Raw genomic sequence first — 19,359 nt, forward strand, 5'->3', positions numbered from 1 at the left:
GATCAGAGCGGTCTCATGCTATCACGAGCATCATGTGGGTGAATATCCTTTTCTAGTCGTGTTTTTTTCACTTTTGTAGGCTTTGAAAGCCATGTGCCCCAGAACACTTAGTTTTTGAGATGTTGATGAACAAACTTTGACAAGGGCGATATATATATATATATATATACATATACACATATGCATGTTTCTATCTTCTACTTATGTGTTCATGTATCATGATTATTTGATTAGTTTTATAATTTACGCAAATGTCTATCAAGAAGATAATTTTCTAATGCGTCTGTTAGTTTATTCAAATTCTTTGGAATGTGTTGATATGTGATATTATCAAAATTTCTTTCCAGTAATGAAACATGTAGATACATACGCAAAATTTGTGGATTTCTTACTAAGTAGTGACTATTCAGTTGTAACACAACGAGTTGTGAATCTAACTTAACAACTAAATTTCTAATGCCAAGAGCAACTGCTTCGGATAATAGTTCAATAACTACACTGTACTTAGCAATATTATTAGTTGTTCATCCCAGGCAAATACCTTGTAAATCGATCAACTTGCCATCAGGGGAAAAAAGTTCCCAAGCTGCAGAGGATAAGTTTTGTGTGCTATGACCAGCACCATCGGTAAAACCAACATAATGGTTTGACGACATCTACAAACCGAGTGAAACACAAGGTAAGCAGAGGAAACATGTTTTCAAAGCAAACAATCACACCAAAAAATCAAAATTGCACACTAATGAATTAACACACTAATGTACAAAAGTAATTACATAGAACTCATGCATAATACTTTTTAGATAAATCCCGTTGTAGGATTGTGATAGCGCATTACCTTTGTAGTCAACCAGCTCATAGGTGCCTTTTTCAAGACATGTTTAATGATGTATGGCCATGCCACATAGGTTCGAATCTCCCAACTTATCGTTGGCTTATTCATACAACAAGACCAAATCACCTTCAGTGAAAACTCGTAGAGAAACAGTTTGATCAGAATGAGCTTTAACTCTTTTTTTCTGTGCTTCAATCACCATTGCATCAATACGATGGGTCTCATCAAGCCTCTCGGGATAAAGTAATCACTCCTCTTCAGGTGAGGTATTAGGGAGCAGCTTGATAGCTAGCTTTAATGAAGGAATTCCACACTCAATCGGGAGTGTTGCCTCTAAACCATAAACCAACTGGAATGGAGTGAAACCAGTGGTTTTCTTAGCCGAATTCCAATAAGCACAAAGAGCCGAGAATAGCATGAGATGCAAATCCTTCTTATGCTTCCCAATGGTTTGTTCAAGCATAATAATCAATACTTTGTTAATTTCTTCAACTTGGCCATTGGCCTCTGGGTAGTAAGGATTTGAGTTATCATGGCGAAGACCCAACTGAGAAGTTATCTCTACCATCATGTATTGAAAAAATGTAATCTGTGATCAGTGACAATGGCTTGAGGGATGAAAAAATGGATTATGACATGGTTAAAGAGGAATTGAACAGTAGTGATACCATCAACATTATAAGTGGGCATTGCCTCGGCCCATTTAGTAAAATAGTCGACGACGACAATGATATAGTAAGGGTTACATGTCATGAAATCTATGCCCCATTTAGCAAATGGTCCAATGGTAATGACTGGGTCTAAGGGTGCTGGCGGGGCGTGCTGTTTGAGGATATAAATCTTACATTCATGGCACTTTTGAACTCCTATAATACAATACCTGAAGATAGAAGGCCATAAATAACTGACGCGAAGGATCTTCTAGGAAGTGGCATAACCTAACATGTGACCGCCACATTCCCTAGAGTGGAAATAATTCAAGAATCGTTTAGCCTCTTCAAGTGTTAGACATCTGCGAAGAACAAAATCAACACCAACTCGGTAAAATGTATCACCAATAATCCGATAAGGTTGACACTGATGCCGGATGCGGCGTCAGTCAGATCGATACAACTCGAATCAAAAAGTTTGGGTCTGAAGATAAACAATAATATCTCCATACCATGGGTCAAGAGTGTTGATGAGAAACAAAGCTTCATCAGGAATATGCTTAGTAAAATTAGTGGAGGTGTTTGCAAAAGAAAGGGTGCAAATTAATTCGGCAAAAACGAGTGACTTCTTTGATCTGGAGGTAGTAAACTCCAAATCGACCTCTTGTAGGATAAAAATGCATTTAGAGTATTTTCCCCCAAGTAACTGACGATTCAGAATATAAGTCTTGGGGTTACAATTAGAAATCACTGTGGTCTTTTGTAGAAGAATGTAATGGCGAAATCGTTGAACAACCTGGACTGCTGCCAAGGCAAGTTTCTCGACATGAGCATATCGAGTTTCAGTGTTAATAGTATTTTGACTCAAATAATAAACCACGTGTTCATTTCCATCATCATTATCCTAGACCAGCACCATAGAAATGGTACTGTCAGCCGCTGCCACGTACAAGAAATAATCGTGGCGATAATCAGGGGGATATAATAAAGGATCACTAATGAGTGTTTGTTTTAGAGCATTGAAATATTCTTGGGAAATTTTATCCCAAATGAATGGGATCTCCTTTTTGAGCAAAAGCGAGTAAATCCCTTGGCAAGCTCAACGTAATTAGGGACAAAGCGATGAAGAAAATTATCCTTTCCTTGCAAACTCTGCAATTGGTGCAACGATGAAGGAGGGGGGTAGATTTACAATAGCCTCAACTTTCAGAGGATCTATGTGGATACATTCTTTGGACACAAAAAAACCTAAGAGCCGACCAGATTCTATGCAGAAGACACATTTATGTGGATTGAGATGGATATTATAGTGTCGACAATGTAGAAATATTGCTCGAAGGTGGTCCGGATGGTCATGACGCTTAGCAGAATGAGCTGTAAAGTTGTCTAGATAAGGTTGAAAAATGTGTTTAATATCATGAAAGGCATATGAAATTTCTCTCTGAAAGGTAGAACCAGTGTTTTTAAGACCGAAATGGAGCTTCTTATAAGCAAAAGTACCCCATGAATAGATGAAATTCATCTTGTGTTGATTAGTGGGTAATATGTTAATCTGGTTGTAACCAGAAAAACCATCCATAAAAGAGAAAATCTCACTCCCAGTACACTCATCAATGATCTGATCAATAAAGGGAGTGGGATAGTTATATTTAGGGCATGCATGATTGATATCGCAGTAATCAACACAAACTTGGATTGTTCTCTGATTTTTAGTAACAGGTACAATATTAAAGACCTAATCTGTGAATTGGATAGGGTAAATAAAACCAACCTTTAGAAGTTTTTCAACTTCTCCCTTAATAGCAGCGGCCTCCCTAGGATGCATGGGATGAAGTCATTGACAAATAGGCTTCGCGTTAGGATACGTGGGTATTCATGCACCACAATAGTTGGATCAATACCAAGAATTTCCATATATGACTAAGCGAAGACATCGTGAAATTATTTGAAAAGGCCAGTGTAAACCCTTATCTCATTAAGAGAACAGGAAACCCCAATGTGAATTTTCTTGAAAATTCGAGGTTTAATGGAAATGTCGATTGGCATGGTTGCAGTAATATTTTTCCATATGACCTTCAGACAAAAATTCATGCACTAGAAAAGGTGTTTGAAGTGGATGCGTCGGGTTATGAGAAACAAAAGCCTCGATACACAAGGGAATCTCACTTGGACTTGGAATAAATGACAAACGATGATGGGCATCATCCCAAGGAGTTTCGTAAAGAGACATGTTGACGGTGTTGGACCCGCCAACATGTAAGGATATCTCCCTAGTAAGAAGTCCCAATTAGACCACACACCATTTGGTGTATGAGTCCCATCAGTGGGTCGTAAAGTAATGCCTTAACCATGATGTCGCACAAAGGCAAGTAAGATAACTTTGTCAGTAGCAAAGGTGTAACTTCTGCAATGAGTCAAGGAAGGTGTATGAGAGGTTCTAACACAAGTGGGTTGAGATGAGGGTGAAGGTGAGTTCCAATTTGAAAGGGATCAGTCCCAACTCAGCTAGGAACACACAACACACAGGACATACACAACTTACGATGGAGAAGTCCACTCAGATGCAGTAGTCAAAACATACAAGGTAAGATAACACTTACAACACTCACAGATCAGTGCGAACAAGTGCAACGGTTGTTACAACAAGCTTCATGTGAAAGGTCTATCTAATGTGCGGCAGAGCAGTCGACACGGACGGGACAACATTAACAACACATTTCCATTAATAGATTATGCATTAGAACAAATGAATCAATTCATATGTAGAAAACAGGTTAAAGGAACATGCATTACAAGTGTTAAAGATCAATGTTACAACAGATACAATACATGTGTGAAAATGTGTTGGATCTTATTTTATAAAGAAGTGTAAGTTCCCATCATACAATACATCCATGTAAACCCACTAGCCCCAATAGTGGAATGTTATAGCCACATCCGCCTTCTCCTCCAAAGAGATGAACCAGCTCTGTGAAGTGGAGAAGCCAAGGCACATTACAATACTTTCCAAGCTCTTTCCAAGATAGTCTTATCAGAAACTTGGCTGACCAAAAGCCTATACAATGAGTTATGAGGGAATATTTATAGCAAAGGATGGGTTGACCCTTGACATTCCTCTTTTTGGCAGTTCAACTACCCTCCTCACTCTTCACCTACTCTATGACTGTTACATCCAACTATTGACACTTGAATTACACTTGACATGACTCAACATTACAATGCACATGTACTCATGTGAGACAACATGGCTTGAGAAAGACTTGTAATACATCACCAACACTCGATCCATTGTGATGAGACCAACTTTTTGACATGCTTGTGATTTGATGCCAAGCTTGGTTGTCCGTGATGGTGTGCATGCACCTCATGGTGAAATCTTACTGAAGAAAACTCTTGCCTCCATTGCAACTGGTGCATTGGTTCATCCCCCTTTCATCCAACTCATCTGCTAACATGCACACGGTCTTCTTAGGTGTGGTTGAACCTACAACACACTGATGCATAGTGTCCATGCTAATCTTCAAGTGTATGTTGGTGGTCATGCGCATGAACTTGCTGCAGTACATGTTCAGCTCCAGTTGGACTTGCCTCTTGTCTTTGCCTTGGTGAGTGTGTTTAATGGGTTGGATTGCATGCGTGTGCACAATGACATGCATGCTGATGGATCCCTTGCATGTGTTCAATGACACTGCTCACCATGTCTGCTCCGTGTCAACTACTGGGATGGATCTTTAACATGTACGGGCACCTTTTCATCCGTGAGTGCACGTTGTGCCCACTGTTGTTCATGTTCCTTCTGCAACTCATTCGTTTGCCTGTGCAGCCTCATGTTCTTCCTGAGTTGCTGCTTCAGCAGATGCAACACCTTTTCTATTCCATTCTCTTTCCTCGCACGATCTTTATGTCGTGTCATCACCTCATAGATTGAATCTCCAAAGTTGCTTTCATTATTAGTGGATCTACTTGGTATTGCAACTTTGTTCCACCTCTCTGTTGTCAACAACCTTCCTCTTGCATTCATTACATCCGCTGCATTCACTATGTTTGCTGCATTCGTTGTATTCATTGTGTTTGGTATGTTGCCTTCAACTGCTATTCATTTTGATTCTTGTTGTGATATCTTGATGTTCTTGTCTACGAACAACTTGATATCTTCGTGAGTAGGCAAGCTCATATACATTTGATTGACTGCATCTCTAGGTGTGCTCTGAATAGTCTCTTCGACTCCGCTCTTTGGAAACCATTGTACCTGCACTCCTGAGAGGTATATGAACACCTGCAATACCTGGAGACATGGAAACACTCATGGAAAGCAAATTGTTAGTAAAAAATGAAAATATACTTGAGAACTAACTTGCAACATACCTGTGTGACTGATCATGCAAGTTGCACAATTTCAGTCGGGAGGTCGGGAGACCGACTGCCAAGATTGCACAAGGAACGGTTTAGGTTGCTGGGAGACTGAATGACTATTGGAACTACGTAATGCATAGTGTATTCTAACTGCTGACTGCTTGAATTACGTAATGCGCAATCTCAGCTGGCAATGGTTGCATGGTTAGTGACTGCATTGGGCAATTTTCTTTGCCAGCAGTCACTTTCCCTCAGGATTGTGCAAAGAAGGCCTGGGGAATAGCCTCTGGGCAAAAATGTGCATTTATGGAAAGGAAGGCAGAGCCTTCCCTCTCAGGATTGCACAATGTTGTCTTGGTGAAGCTATTGATGAGGCAGAGTCCGGGCAGAGATTGGCCAGACTTGTTGATGGGGAACTGAAAGTGAATGTGAGTGTGAATTCATGTTGATACTGAGTCTAAGCATAAGTGAATGATCATGCATGCAAATGGTGAATGACAGATTCAGAAAATGGAACAACATGCATGTGGGTGAGGCGAGTCACCGAATTGGTGACCGTTCGCGAAAAACAATTTCATGCATGTGACAGCAGTGAGATGTTGACGAAAACTGAAACGATGCTAGGAAAAGATAATATACATGTAAAAAATAGCAAGCATTCATCGAAATCAAGCAAACAATACTCATACAAGCGAAAACACAAAAAGCGACAGAAATGCAACACAAGGCATGGGAAGCGGGCTTACACCAAAACAACTGAGTTGAATGTGCCGACTGCACCTAGATGTGAGGTGGGATGTCAGAGCTATAAGGTTGATGTGAGGAATGAGCTTTGCAGCATCCGGTTGATGAGTTTTGATAACATCGAGGTTGTGACGTGCATACCACAAATCTAGGGAAAGTGACACTTGGTGGGAGGTTTCTGAAATGATCCTTGCATGTAACCTCCAACTGCTAAACATAGATCCCTTAAACAAGGTATACCTTTTCATGTTGTCTTGGGATAAGCAACCCATGCATGCAAGTCCATTTTTCTCAGTCTGAGAGGGAATCAGTCAACTCAGTTGCACATGCAAGAGACTACTTGAAGGAAATGCACATTTTTGGCTGGGAGCTGGGCTAACTACCCAGGAGATTTGCACAATTTCTGGGTAGAACAGCTGACTGCTGCCCAGATTTATGCAAATTCTAGGCTGAACATCCCTGCTGGGGAAAATTGTGCAATTATTGCTGGGAGTGTTGACTGGAAGAATTGCCCTTTCTTGAAGCCTAGCAGGCTGCCAGAAAGGATTGCACAATTTCTGCAGGGAAGGTTGGTTGTCCTCCAGAAATGCACAATTTCCTTGGGGAAGATGCTCAGCTTGCAACTGGACCAAGTCCGGGTGAATAGCCTATGAGAGGAATGGATCAAGCTGTGACTGAAAAGCTACCTTTGTGCAAGCAAAATAATGAAGCTTGTGAACTTGACAAAGAAAGGAAAGTTGCTGTGAAGGTTGGAAGGGAGGCTCCAAAATGAGGCTAAGGAAAAATTTTGGAGGGTGGTTGTAGCTGCTACAAAAAGACATAACCTCAACAATAATCTCATCGATAGGGAATATCTCGTTCAAGGGATTTGGAGAATCCCAAGAACCAAGCCAAGGAGAATGTGAATAGGTATCTAGGTGCATACTAAGAACATCATGACTTTCTAAAGTGGTTGCTGAAGTCGAGACAATTTCTTGATAAGCTTGTTCTCAAGGACTCAGCAGCATAGCAACAACCTGATCCATAGAGGGAAAAATCCATGTTTCAGTATAGATAGAGATCATGTTGATAGAAGCGGAATGTGGAGGTGGGAGAGAAAAAATTCCCATTAAAGAAGAATCTTTGAAAAGACCTGCCCCCACACTCTCATATAGAATATTTGTATTTCCCACATATGGGATGTTTCCATTTGAATCACTGGAAGAGAAAAAGGACAATTGATCGACGGTGACAATTTTCCCTTCATGGTGAAAATGGAGCACCCGGAACAAAGAGGAAACCACAAAAAGCATGGCATGGGTCCAACTTCACCCAAGTAAAAGGTTGTAACTCAAATTCACATCTACAAATTCGACTTCTAACATGACATTCTTCCCTTCCAAATTGATGGGTGAACTTGTGAGCATACCATAAAGACGGGAGCCTCTTCCATCAAATGCCTCCAAGGTGTTCAGGAAGTTGAGAGGTGGAGAGCCAATGGATTTCCAACATGAAATAGACATGATGTAGGTGGAAGCACCTTCATCAATGACAGTCTAATGGATCATCTTTCCTTTTATAAGGACTTGAATCAAAAAGGAAATTTGATGAGGAAGACAAGGAAAATGGTTTTCAAGGTTGAAAGTAATCAATTTTGAATCAGCAGGTTCGATGCCTCCTATAGCAAAAAATAATGATTTCTGCTGCATTGGAAAAGTTTTGAGAACTTCCAAAGTAGACATCGCTGAAGGCGCTTGAGCTAAATCTTCGAAAATACTGTAATGTTGAGCAACTTTAGCATTTGGAATATAGGATGATTCTCGAAGCACACATTTAGGAGGCGGTCAGATGACAGATTCATTATTAGGTCTCTCAATATGGAGAGGACTGGAACTGGGTGGAGCGAAAGTGGAAGGTATATCGATGGCTTCCTTTTCCACCATCTACTTTTGAGGGGTTTGATAATCTTTTGATCGAGTGACTATAGAGATAGGTAAGGAACCCATCATCATGGAAACTTGAGAACCAGATGAGGCAGAGGATTGTGGTTAGTCCACCAACTAAGTCTGCTGAGATGGAAATGGCTCTTCCAATACATTTGAGATCCCTTTCAATAAACGACTAACTTCTGCACGTCGAGGAAAATCATTGGTGTAATGATATTCCTCACAAATGAGGCAAGGATATTTCAGCTTCTATTTGGGGACATCATTAGCAGATGAATTAGGAGGGTCCTGTTTTGGGTATCAGATTTGGCTTTACCTTTACCCTTCTTCTTACCTTTCGAGGCTTTGTCTACCATGGTAAACTAGACGAAATTGACCTCGAAGGTTTTACCAAGATTTGATGGGTTTTTCAAAGGATGATTAGAACCAGTATTCGAAACATATTTTTTCTTCAAAGAAGCTTTAGTAGAAGTTTGAGATATTGATCCAATTATACCATCAACAGGTGGTACATCCAGAGACTTTGAAGATGCGGGATTTGAAGATGGCCTTGGAGCATCAGGTAAAATTTCATATACCGTGCCAGATTGTGAATAAACCAAATCAAAATACTGGTCACCGGTAATAACTTGATCCTCCGTAACACAACCTACCATTGCTATATCTTCAAAAATTTTGTTTACGAATGACTTGGTGAACCATTCGGTCAACACCTTATCAAGGATCTCAAATTTGATGAGGCGATGTCGATGTCTCCATTCATGGATATGATCGGAGATATGGGTCGCGGTATCATATTTTAGAGATGTGAGAAAGTGAGTACCAGTTTCATAGCGAACTGGTAACTGGAAGTGGGTGAGGAAGTCCATGACCAATGAATTGAAGTCTGCATAGGTACCTAGAGGCAACTTGATGTACCACTTTTCTGCAAAACCTATCAAGGTTCGCTGAAAGAGGTGGAGAAGAACAAAATCGTTAACGTAGGAATTGGAAGAACATCATAAGTGATATGTCATCACATGGGCCTGAGGGTCCTCTTTAATGTTTCCTTCAAATTTGGGGCAATCACTCGAAATTTTAGTGGGAACTGGAGGCCAATAATGCGAATGACAAATTGGATCATTAGTAAGCCACGATACATCGAGCAGTTCTAACATCACTAAAAATGGCAATTGCAGGTTAAAAGGCATATAAGGCCTTTGATAAGGCCCTTTTTGTAGGTTCCAAACTTGTTGGTAAGGATTTTTCCCCCAAAGTGGAGGATTTTAACCATAAGGGTCTTTATTTTTCCCCCACTGAGGGGTACCTTGACCATAAGGTGGATTCTGTCAAGGGTAGGGTTAATATTGACCTGCCATAGCCCATTGATAACCATAAGGAGGATAAACATTATGTGTGGCATATGGATTGTAAGGTTGCTGCAACTGCTGACCCTGGTATTAAAGATGTTGGCCCTGCTCCTATAGGGGTTGGCCTTGTGCTTGGAAGGTTTGACCTTATTGATACACCGATTGGGCTTGCTGCTACAGGGGTTGACCTTGTTGCTGTAGAGGTTGTTCAATGGTTCCTCGAGGGGTTCCCTATTGGTACTAATAAGTTCCAATTGGGATTTTTCCATATGCACCGGGAATAGGATTTTGACCAGATGAGGAGCAACTTGTGGAATGTAAGGTGTATTTTGTAGTGCTTTTGAACCATATGGAACATAAGACTATTGGAGAGGTATCTGGGCCATGTAAGGCTATTGATACTGGATATTACTTGCCCTGGATGGATCAACAAGATTTGGAATACCACTAGGATTAGTTCGACTCACTCGAACCATGTGAGGTTGTGATCCATTCACATGGGTTCCACCTGACACAAGAGGAAAGTTTGGATTATGACCCCTACGTTGTGAATGAGGAGGTGGTACATTCTGTCCACTTGATGGAGGGACTAAGGAACTTACAGATGTATAAACTGAAACTATCGTATGTACCAGAATGGAAGGTGGAAATAATGATAATGGTTTTGATGGAATCGTCGGTTGAATCGGAACTGAAGTAACGATAGTTTGCACAAGGATATGAGAGGTCACGTTAGGAATAAACGGACCAGAAGTAGGCATAGAATTTGATGACCAAATTGGATTTTGGTATAATGAAGAAGCACTGGGAGTTCTTGAAACTAATTGAGTCAAGGTTGTATAAACATGTGGAAGCATATGCCGACTGTTTTCAGGAAGCGATTGAGATGGAACTCTTCCCACATAAGGAAAGCCTTCCGAAGGAAAGTCATATTCAAATTCATTATCAACACTAGGAGTGTGAGTAGTGGAAACTTCCATAGGACCTCGAGGAGAGGTTGGAATCTCACCTTCTGAATCCATAGGTGGAAACAATTGGCGAGGATAAATCCGAGATGGATGAGGAGATAGCTCGAAAGGGACACCCGGTTGATCGTATGGACTATAAGGATGTTGAGGAGATATCACAAATGGATCAAATAATGGATTTAGAGGATATAAAACAAACCTCTATGGACTCTCATGGATTTTTGGATCAAACTCCTGAGATGATGATGAATCTTGAGGTGGAGGATGAGAAGCAAGGGGTTGGATGCTTGGGATAATTCCAAGTTCAAAGCCTTGAGCTTTAAGTGACTGCAAAATTTCAAGATGAAATCCTTGTGAAGACCCTTTAGTATCAGACAACGAAGGGGAACTATGGGGTGAACTCAATGGTTCAGCCATGGTGAATTTCTCTCAAGAGCAGAAGGAGAAGAGATAATTTGTTGAGGGATGATTAAAATTAAAATTTACAAGGAATTACTTAATGTGAGGCGAAGAAGCAACTTCATGGGTTCGACATGTTATTGTTGGACATTAATTTTATGACACAAAACAACAAATAAATCAAAACAAGTAATGCTAGGCATGAGGGTTTACCAAGTATCTGTGAACCGTTATATACACCTTAGCCAAAACCAAGGAATTGACGTACCATGGCCAACTTCCCTGAATGTTGTGTTCGGTGTATCATGTTTACAAGGCAGCTGACTCGGTTACCTGTGGCTAAAAGATAGCAACCTAGTGGGGTCTTCCAATATATACTAGACGGTACAGGGAGAACAAGTCTGTGTTAGAACTGTCTAATGCATAACCGTTCGATGACAGTGTCCCTATATACTTTCCATACTGAAGTGCTTCCTATATACCTGAAAGTACTCGATAACCTTCGATATATTTTCGTACTAGGATGGGATTTCACCCCCGGGATACAATGCAGGTATTTAACAACAACTACTATGTTTAAAGACGTTGGAACACGTCTCTAGCCTAGACCTATAGATATTTTCGTTAGGTTACAAATGCTCCTTAGGTTGATTGAGGTAAATTTTAAGTTTATCTTCAATTAAGTTTCAGTTTGATGGCTCAATGATGTCACCTGAATTCCTATGATGCAACTAAATGATAAAAATGAAATATTTTCATTCGATGAAGGCTAAACTAATGAAGGAAGAGAGACAACCAAATAATGCATCAAAACACAACTCTTTATCTTTCCAATGCAAAATGTAAAAATGAGATCTAATCTTTCACTAACAAATGCAATGCCAAGATGCAATCCTATGAGAAACAAAAATCACTTTTCTTTCACTAAGATGCACTAATATTTTGTTCTTTTTCTTTCACTTTGATTCAACAATGCAAACTAATGCAATGAGCAAAGGAAAAATGCAATCTAAAACAACTAAAATAAAATTTCATTCACTTATGGTTTCGAATGCAAATTGTTTCAAAAATACTTAAATGAAGAAATCTTTCACTTTTCTTTTCGAAACAAAGAAATAAAAACAAGCATTCACTTTCAGTCCTACTAAAGAAAACAAGCGTAATATATGTTTGATAATGGAATAAAATCGATTTTCAAAGCACTAATATGATTCAATACTAATGAAAATAAATTCACAATCACGAACCGAAAGAGACTTGAGAACGATGTCCTGATTGTAGCAATAATCCTCAATGGAAGAAATCAATCTCAGAGAGATAGACCAAGTAATGAGTGAAGGGTGACCTAGAAACCCTAGAAACCCTAGAAATTAATCAAGTTTCAAACACACATTAGCAAAGCCAAGAGAAAAATTGCAATCACAAAAGGATGACAATCAAGACCAACACATTGTAGTTACACTATAAAATCACTGACAGAGGTCAAAAACCACTGAAAACAAGAAGAAACCCTAATTTTTTTCTATCCTATGGGATCAACACGCCTGTTAAAGGACAAAGGGTGATGAAAGGTAGAGTAGCACAAATGTAATTGGAAAATTTGCCTTTCTGTCAGAGCAGAAAACGTGCTGGGCGAGAAAAATAAGGAAAAAATAAAAAATCTTCAAGATCAGAGTAGGTTAAACATTCTCAGGCAATAACCAGTGATTGCAAATAGCTACAATGATGCACACAAGCCAAGAAATCGATGGTTGGTCAAACTCATCAGAGAATCTAATCGAAGGAATGGATGGAAAGGGTTATAACGTCCCCAGTGGAGTCACCATTTTGTTGTCTAGGTAAATCCTCTCTACCTATAGAGACGATCCCTATAGCCCAATGAATGGGACTAGCAACCTACGTGACAATCTACAAGACACTTTCCTAAATTAAAATCAAAATGAGATAAGAGGAAGATGGCCTACCTCGTTCTGATGCTATAACACACTCCTTTGTTGAAGATCTTGAATCGCTTGCTCCTCAGGCTCAGCTCTACTACTCACAATGTTTGAATACCTGCACAAGAGATTAAAGACACCTTTTGATCCACTTAGTTGGATAATTCTTAGGCCCAACAAGGAGAGAGAAAAGCATTGAACCTGCTCTGGTTTTGCCGAGAAAATATTTGCTAACCTGTAATCGACCCTCCACGGTGCTTTAATAGTGGATAAGGCACTTTCCTAATGGTTTAATCACATATCACAAATTTTATAATATCGCAACATTTTAGAGTTGTCACCCCTACGACATGCAATTTTATGATTGTCAATTCGTTGATTAGACCCCGTCGATATGCCTGATTGATGTTCGTTGTGCTTAAACCTCCAATCACTGGTATGCAATATCGGTTATCATTGATCGCTCCGACCTCCACTACTTCTCTTTCTAAATCTATGATATGCGGGATCCGGGATCAACACTTAGTCCTTTTTCCTTTTTTTTTTGGTTTTGAAGAGTAAATTTGAACTTGCTCTAACTTTTTATCCGGAAGTTGGTTTGAAGAACTGGATATGCCATTGGAAATCTGCTTCCAAGCACTTTACAATGAAAACACTTGTAACATTATCTGAGCCAGACTTCATATGCAAAATATCTCCCAAACATTTATACTTGTTTTGAGCATATCACTTCAAGGACTGAATGACCTCCTTTGACAAGTAAACCTTTAGGCTATGACACCTTAGTGATTCATAGGCTAAATTGACCAAAATTAATAGTAAGAGACCAACATTGTTGATACCTATTATGGGACCCTAACACCTCTCATGGTGTTGAAAATTTATTTTTTTGCTAATATAGTTACCGAAACAAGTATATTTCTTAGGACAAGTCATCAATCATTTTTTAGCATGGTGTAGAAATAACTAAAGGCCAATGACAGGCCCCCTTTTCAATCCTACATTCCCAAAGAAAATTCCAAATAACATTTTCCATTTGCTTGTGCCATGCAATAGAAGGAAGAAGACACGAGGAGTAGAAAACAATACTTGCATCTAAGATTCTATCTATGATAGTGATTCAACCTGCATGAGGAACATCTTGACCCTTTAGCTGCTCAATATTAAAGTTTCTTTCCAATTTTGTGCCAAATACAATCCCAAAGAACCATTAAACTTTACAGGAACATAAATCCAAATGAAATAACAAAAAAACGGACAATAAGCTATGGATAAGTGAGTTTCAATTTTATATAAAACCAAGCAACCAAGTCTTCTACCCACTGATGAAATTTATAAGATGCTGAATATAATTAGATACCTAAAAATTATCAAACATAGAGGTTTTCTTATGACTTGTACGAATTTGGTTTACATCCATAGTTAAATATCATGCTAATCCAAATATGATTAGACATTTTTCAGTCATGAAAGGCATTTTTGGAACTGAGATGAGGTGGAAAGATCTCATGAATAATATTTTCAACCATTTTTAGCAATGATCAAGGATATTCATATAGTGTTTCCAAATTCAATTACCTTTCTTTCCACTACTCAAAGGCGTGATAGTAGATGAAGTTTGAAATCTCAGTTAGCCTATTGTTTGTTATGGTATATTTTTTATTTCTTTTGTTTTTCCTTGATTTATTCTTCAATTATAGATATCTTCTTTGCAATGTCATTCATTTAAGTATGGGAATATGTTTCCTAGATACTGGGTGTGTCGAGACCATTACATCTTTGTTCCTGAAATCTTCAAGAGGGTTTATGTTTTGCAAAAAATAGATAACTCTTATTATAAAAAAAAAAAAAAACTCTCGCACATATTTCTCCTAGGCCATTTGTTGAGTCATACATAAGTCTACCTTTTAAAGGATGATTTTCAAATTCATTCTTCCCTTTAATGTATGGTTGAATTGCAGTAATCTTCAATTGCATTCCCAAAATGTGTGTCTTTATGAACCAATACTCTAAACCTCATATTGTGACTTGTGACAATACTCGTGGGAACTCTATTTTAGGGACAAATTATTTTTTTCCAAATATAACTATAATCCTTCTATTATGTGAAGTTAGATTGTAGTTTTTGTCAATGTGTCAAATTTGCTTCTCCATGCATGGCCACCAATATTATAGTATGCTAATTGGTTTGTACATCCTCTATTAAAAACTATTTATGAACTATTTATGGGATTACACTTTCCAATTGCTAATTGGAAAATGTTGCAATCATTCCATTGTGTTCCAGATAACTAGATTTTAGTTTTTTTATTTATTTAAAAATCCATATTCAATTTCATTGCCTTCCAGACATTAAATGAGATTAAAAACATGGTGTCATTTTTCCATTTACTAATTATATATAATCTCTTATAAGATATGCAATTTATTGTAAATAACTTGCATCATCCATTTCATTCCATTGAGAGGGATGTTTGTAAAATTTTCTTACCTAGATTGTTGTTGTACTAATGAGCACAATTTATTTAACACCAGAAAATAGAAACAATGAACATTGCCTTAGCCACACAATAACTAAAACTAAACATTGGAAGAAATAAAACAAATACACTTGGATTCTTCCAATCAATCATCTTTTCATTCCTTGAACAAAACTTACTAGGTGAACTCTACAACCTACTTGAAATAACAATTGTACACTCAACAAAATCACCACAAACAATAGTTCATGGCCTTTGAAAAGAGGGTATTCATAAATAATAGTCATTGCATGGAATTTAATTTTGAATCAGCAACAAAGTAAGACATGTTTCCTAGGAGTCTCAAGTTTCAGCGAATTAATCATTCCAATTTTTTTATGTTTTATTATACCACTCTATAGGAGAATTCCTAGCTATTGCATTGGTATATTCAAAGTAGTCATTTAACTCTATTGTCTATAGCATCTGGAAATTGTTTTTGTTCTCTAAATAAATTGAATTCAGTCAATTTGAATAATTCTCTTTGTGATTACCCAATTAGTACAGGGACTTTACAAGACTTATTTTTCATGTCAACTTGATTAGAATGCATATTATTCTGGAAACTACTTATCTAAGATTCATAAAACAATTGACAAACTTATTAATTTTTTATGTTGATGACTCTAGAATCAAGGACTAGACATGATTTCAGAGGGCCTTGATACATTGAACAACATGGCTTAGGACATAAAATAATGTTTTTTTTTGGATTTAATTATGGTTTATGTTGAATTTTATTTCTCCATTTTTTTCTGCACATATTATAAGAAACTTCGCACCTTGTTTATTTCAAGAACCGGATAGAAAAGTTCCCTTGATTGATGATATTGACACGAAAGTCAACTTTTTCTCCATTGCTTTTTGTATAAAATGTGGAAATCATATTACTTCCAATAATTCGTTTCTTAATATTGATAGTATGTGGTTATAATTCGGGTATCCTCACCTCTTATGAAATGTTTGATTTATGGCCATTCTTATGGAACCGAAATCCAAAGCTTCATGGACGTGTGCCCTGTGCTTAAAAGGTCACACGTTTTGGAATTCCTTTCAAAATGTTATCTTATTCATATATTTTAAGTTTTTTATATTGCAAAAAATTATAAATAATTAAATAAGTTTTTTATTTAAAAAATGTATTTATTATAATAAATTATATTTTTATTAATAATTTATAATATCATTTCATATCAAAATTGTATGTGTAAAATTATAATATAGTAAATTTTATTATAACAATAGGTTATAAATAGCATTAAAAATAAATTATTTTGATATAATTTTTGTTATAGTCATGGCTCTATAATTTTAGGGTTATTTTAATATAAATATCTATGCTTAATTTTGTGAGAGGGGGATTAGTTCACTTTTTTATCAAGATTGAGAGTTTATAACAATTCTAGATCTACTGGTATTTCTCTTCAATCTCTTTATTTTCGACAACCTTTACACTGATCCGTTGGATGAATTGGAGTTTTTAGTTTCGTAGCAAAAAATCCATTGAACACATCTTGGCAAGCTAGAAATTCAGGGTGTTCTTGTCAAAAATGGTGCAAGATCCAAAATATGAGGTTAATTCTAGCAAGATTAGAGAATATATCATATATCTAGGATTATGCTTTGATCTAAAAATTTATTATATTATGGTTCTCCAAAAAGTCTCTGATTGGGTGGATTCGAAATATATGGAACCTCCAAAGTCAAATAGAATTATAACTAGGGGCAAAGGATTTTCATAATAATTTTCTTTAGCTTGGAAGATAGATCGAGGGTTTTTTTAAGGGGGCTATACTTTTTCAACAATACAGGGCTCTTCATGTGACTTTGGAAGGAGTAGTATAGCCTAGAAAGGGAAGACTTTCTTGTTGCCCCTGTGCGGGTACAACTCTTTTCTCTTCTTAAGGAATATTAGGAGGAGGAAACCCTTGAAGGCATTGAAAATTCCATTAGCAAATTTGTCAAAGTATTGGAGGCTACTAAGAGAGGGAGGTAGAATTCATATTCTTTCATTTGTGTTTATATGAATATCTCTTAGCCTCTTCTAGGTTCCATAGATATTTATTATCTGGATCATTTTTGGAAGCAATCTCTAGATTATGAACATGTCCCCTTTAGATGCAGATGTTGTCATGAATACATGCATCTTATTTGATCTAGGTGGATCTTCAGATACAATGGCATGGAAAAGCTCCAAATTCAAAATGGCAGAAAAGAAAGTATCCTGACATCAGATCGAAGTGCTCGTCGCCCTGATTCCAACGGTGTGAACAGCACTCCAATCCGAGTCTAGATGATGAATTTGTGGCAGAAAGAGTATGCCTTAGTTCCTTTGAAAATGAGACATTTTCGCTTAAAAATGGCTTTAAGCCTTTAAAAGGAAAAATCGCAATCGGAGGGTCCAAAGGGGCGAACTTAAGGAGCAGCAACGGAACGCTCGATCAACGATCTCCGATTAATCAGAGTCGGGAGTAAGCGATTAGCGATTGCGATCGGGACTTAAGACCTGTGATTGGTATCGGCGATCGGAGCGATTGGCCGATCGATGATCGGCAAGACCAAGGACTAGGACCCCTAAGCCGCAACGATGCGAGACGCCAATCCGATAGGGCCGATGCAATATGCCGATATCGGCGATTGGCGATCGACAGTCGGCAATCCCCGCTAACATGACCAGCGAACCAGCAATATGCCGATTGCGATATGGGGACCGGACCCAATAGGAAAATAAAGTCGATTTTATATATTTTGAAGTCCGACCTTTTGGATTTTTCAATGCTTTTCAATGTTTTTTGGGTATATCGCTTTGAGCGGAAAAAGGGCTATTTTAAAGGGTTTGTTGTGCCCGTCGATCCTTCTACTCCACTAGTTTCCATTATAAACAAAACAACCTCGATTTTAGCGGCCTTTGTCACAAAGAGACATATTAAAAGCCTGATGATTGGAAAAGTACGGGGGGGGGGGGGGGGGGGGGGGATTTTCAGCATGCAGTTCGAGGCAGGAGAGCTTTCAGGTGGCCGATAGTGCATTTTGTCTGATTTGGACAAGTTTTATATGTTTTCAGCCCCTCTCAATGCCACGGACGCATTGGTGTTGTCCATTTCTCCATCTAAGGTCTCCATTTCACAGCCATTGTCCAAAATGGAGGTATAACCTTTTTTTATGTAAACTGATGAATGTATTCTCTTCTTTTCATGCCATTTAATATATGAAGGCCTCCCCATTGATCGAGTAGGGCCTGAAGATGTAGTCTGAGTTGGACGAACTCCGTTATCAAGTCTTGTTGTCTTCTTGTTGTGCCTTTATGTGTTCCTTCTTCTTTTCTTGTGTGCACATTAATTTTTGTGTTAAGCTGCAATTTCTACATGTGATTCTTTTCATACATCTATAAGCAAAAGATCCCTGGATCAAGTGGTATCAGAGCAGGTCTTTTTAGATGTGAATTGCATGTTTGTATGCTAACAAGAGACAGACTCCGAAGAGGCGAAGGGGAATTAGAGCCTTTCGATCCCGAAGCGGGGCGTGCACAGCAAAGGAGAAACATGGCAGAAGATGAAGCTCATCTTGAAGAGGAGCGCAATTTCCACAAGACCTTCTATTCGATGGCAGAGAATATCAGTCAGTTGGTTTTAAGGCTGGAGAAAGAAGAGGAGATAAACCCAAAATAATAAGGTTCAACA

The sequence above is a fragment of the Pinus tabuliformis genome, chromosome 9 (assembly GCF_031772625.1).
Source record: "Pinus tabuliformis cultivar Carrire ecotype Pingquan chromosome 9, CPIR1, whole genome shotgun sequence".
NCBI lineage: Eukaryota > Viridiplantae > Streptophyta > Pinopsida > Pinales > Pinaceae > Pinus > Pinus tabuliformis.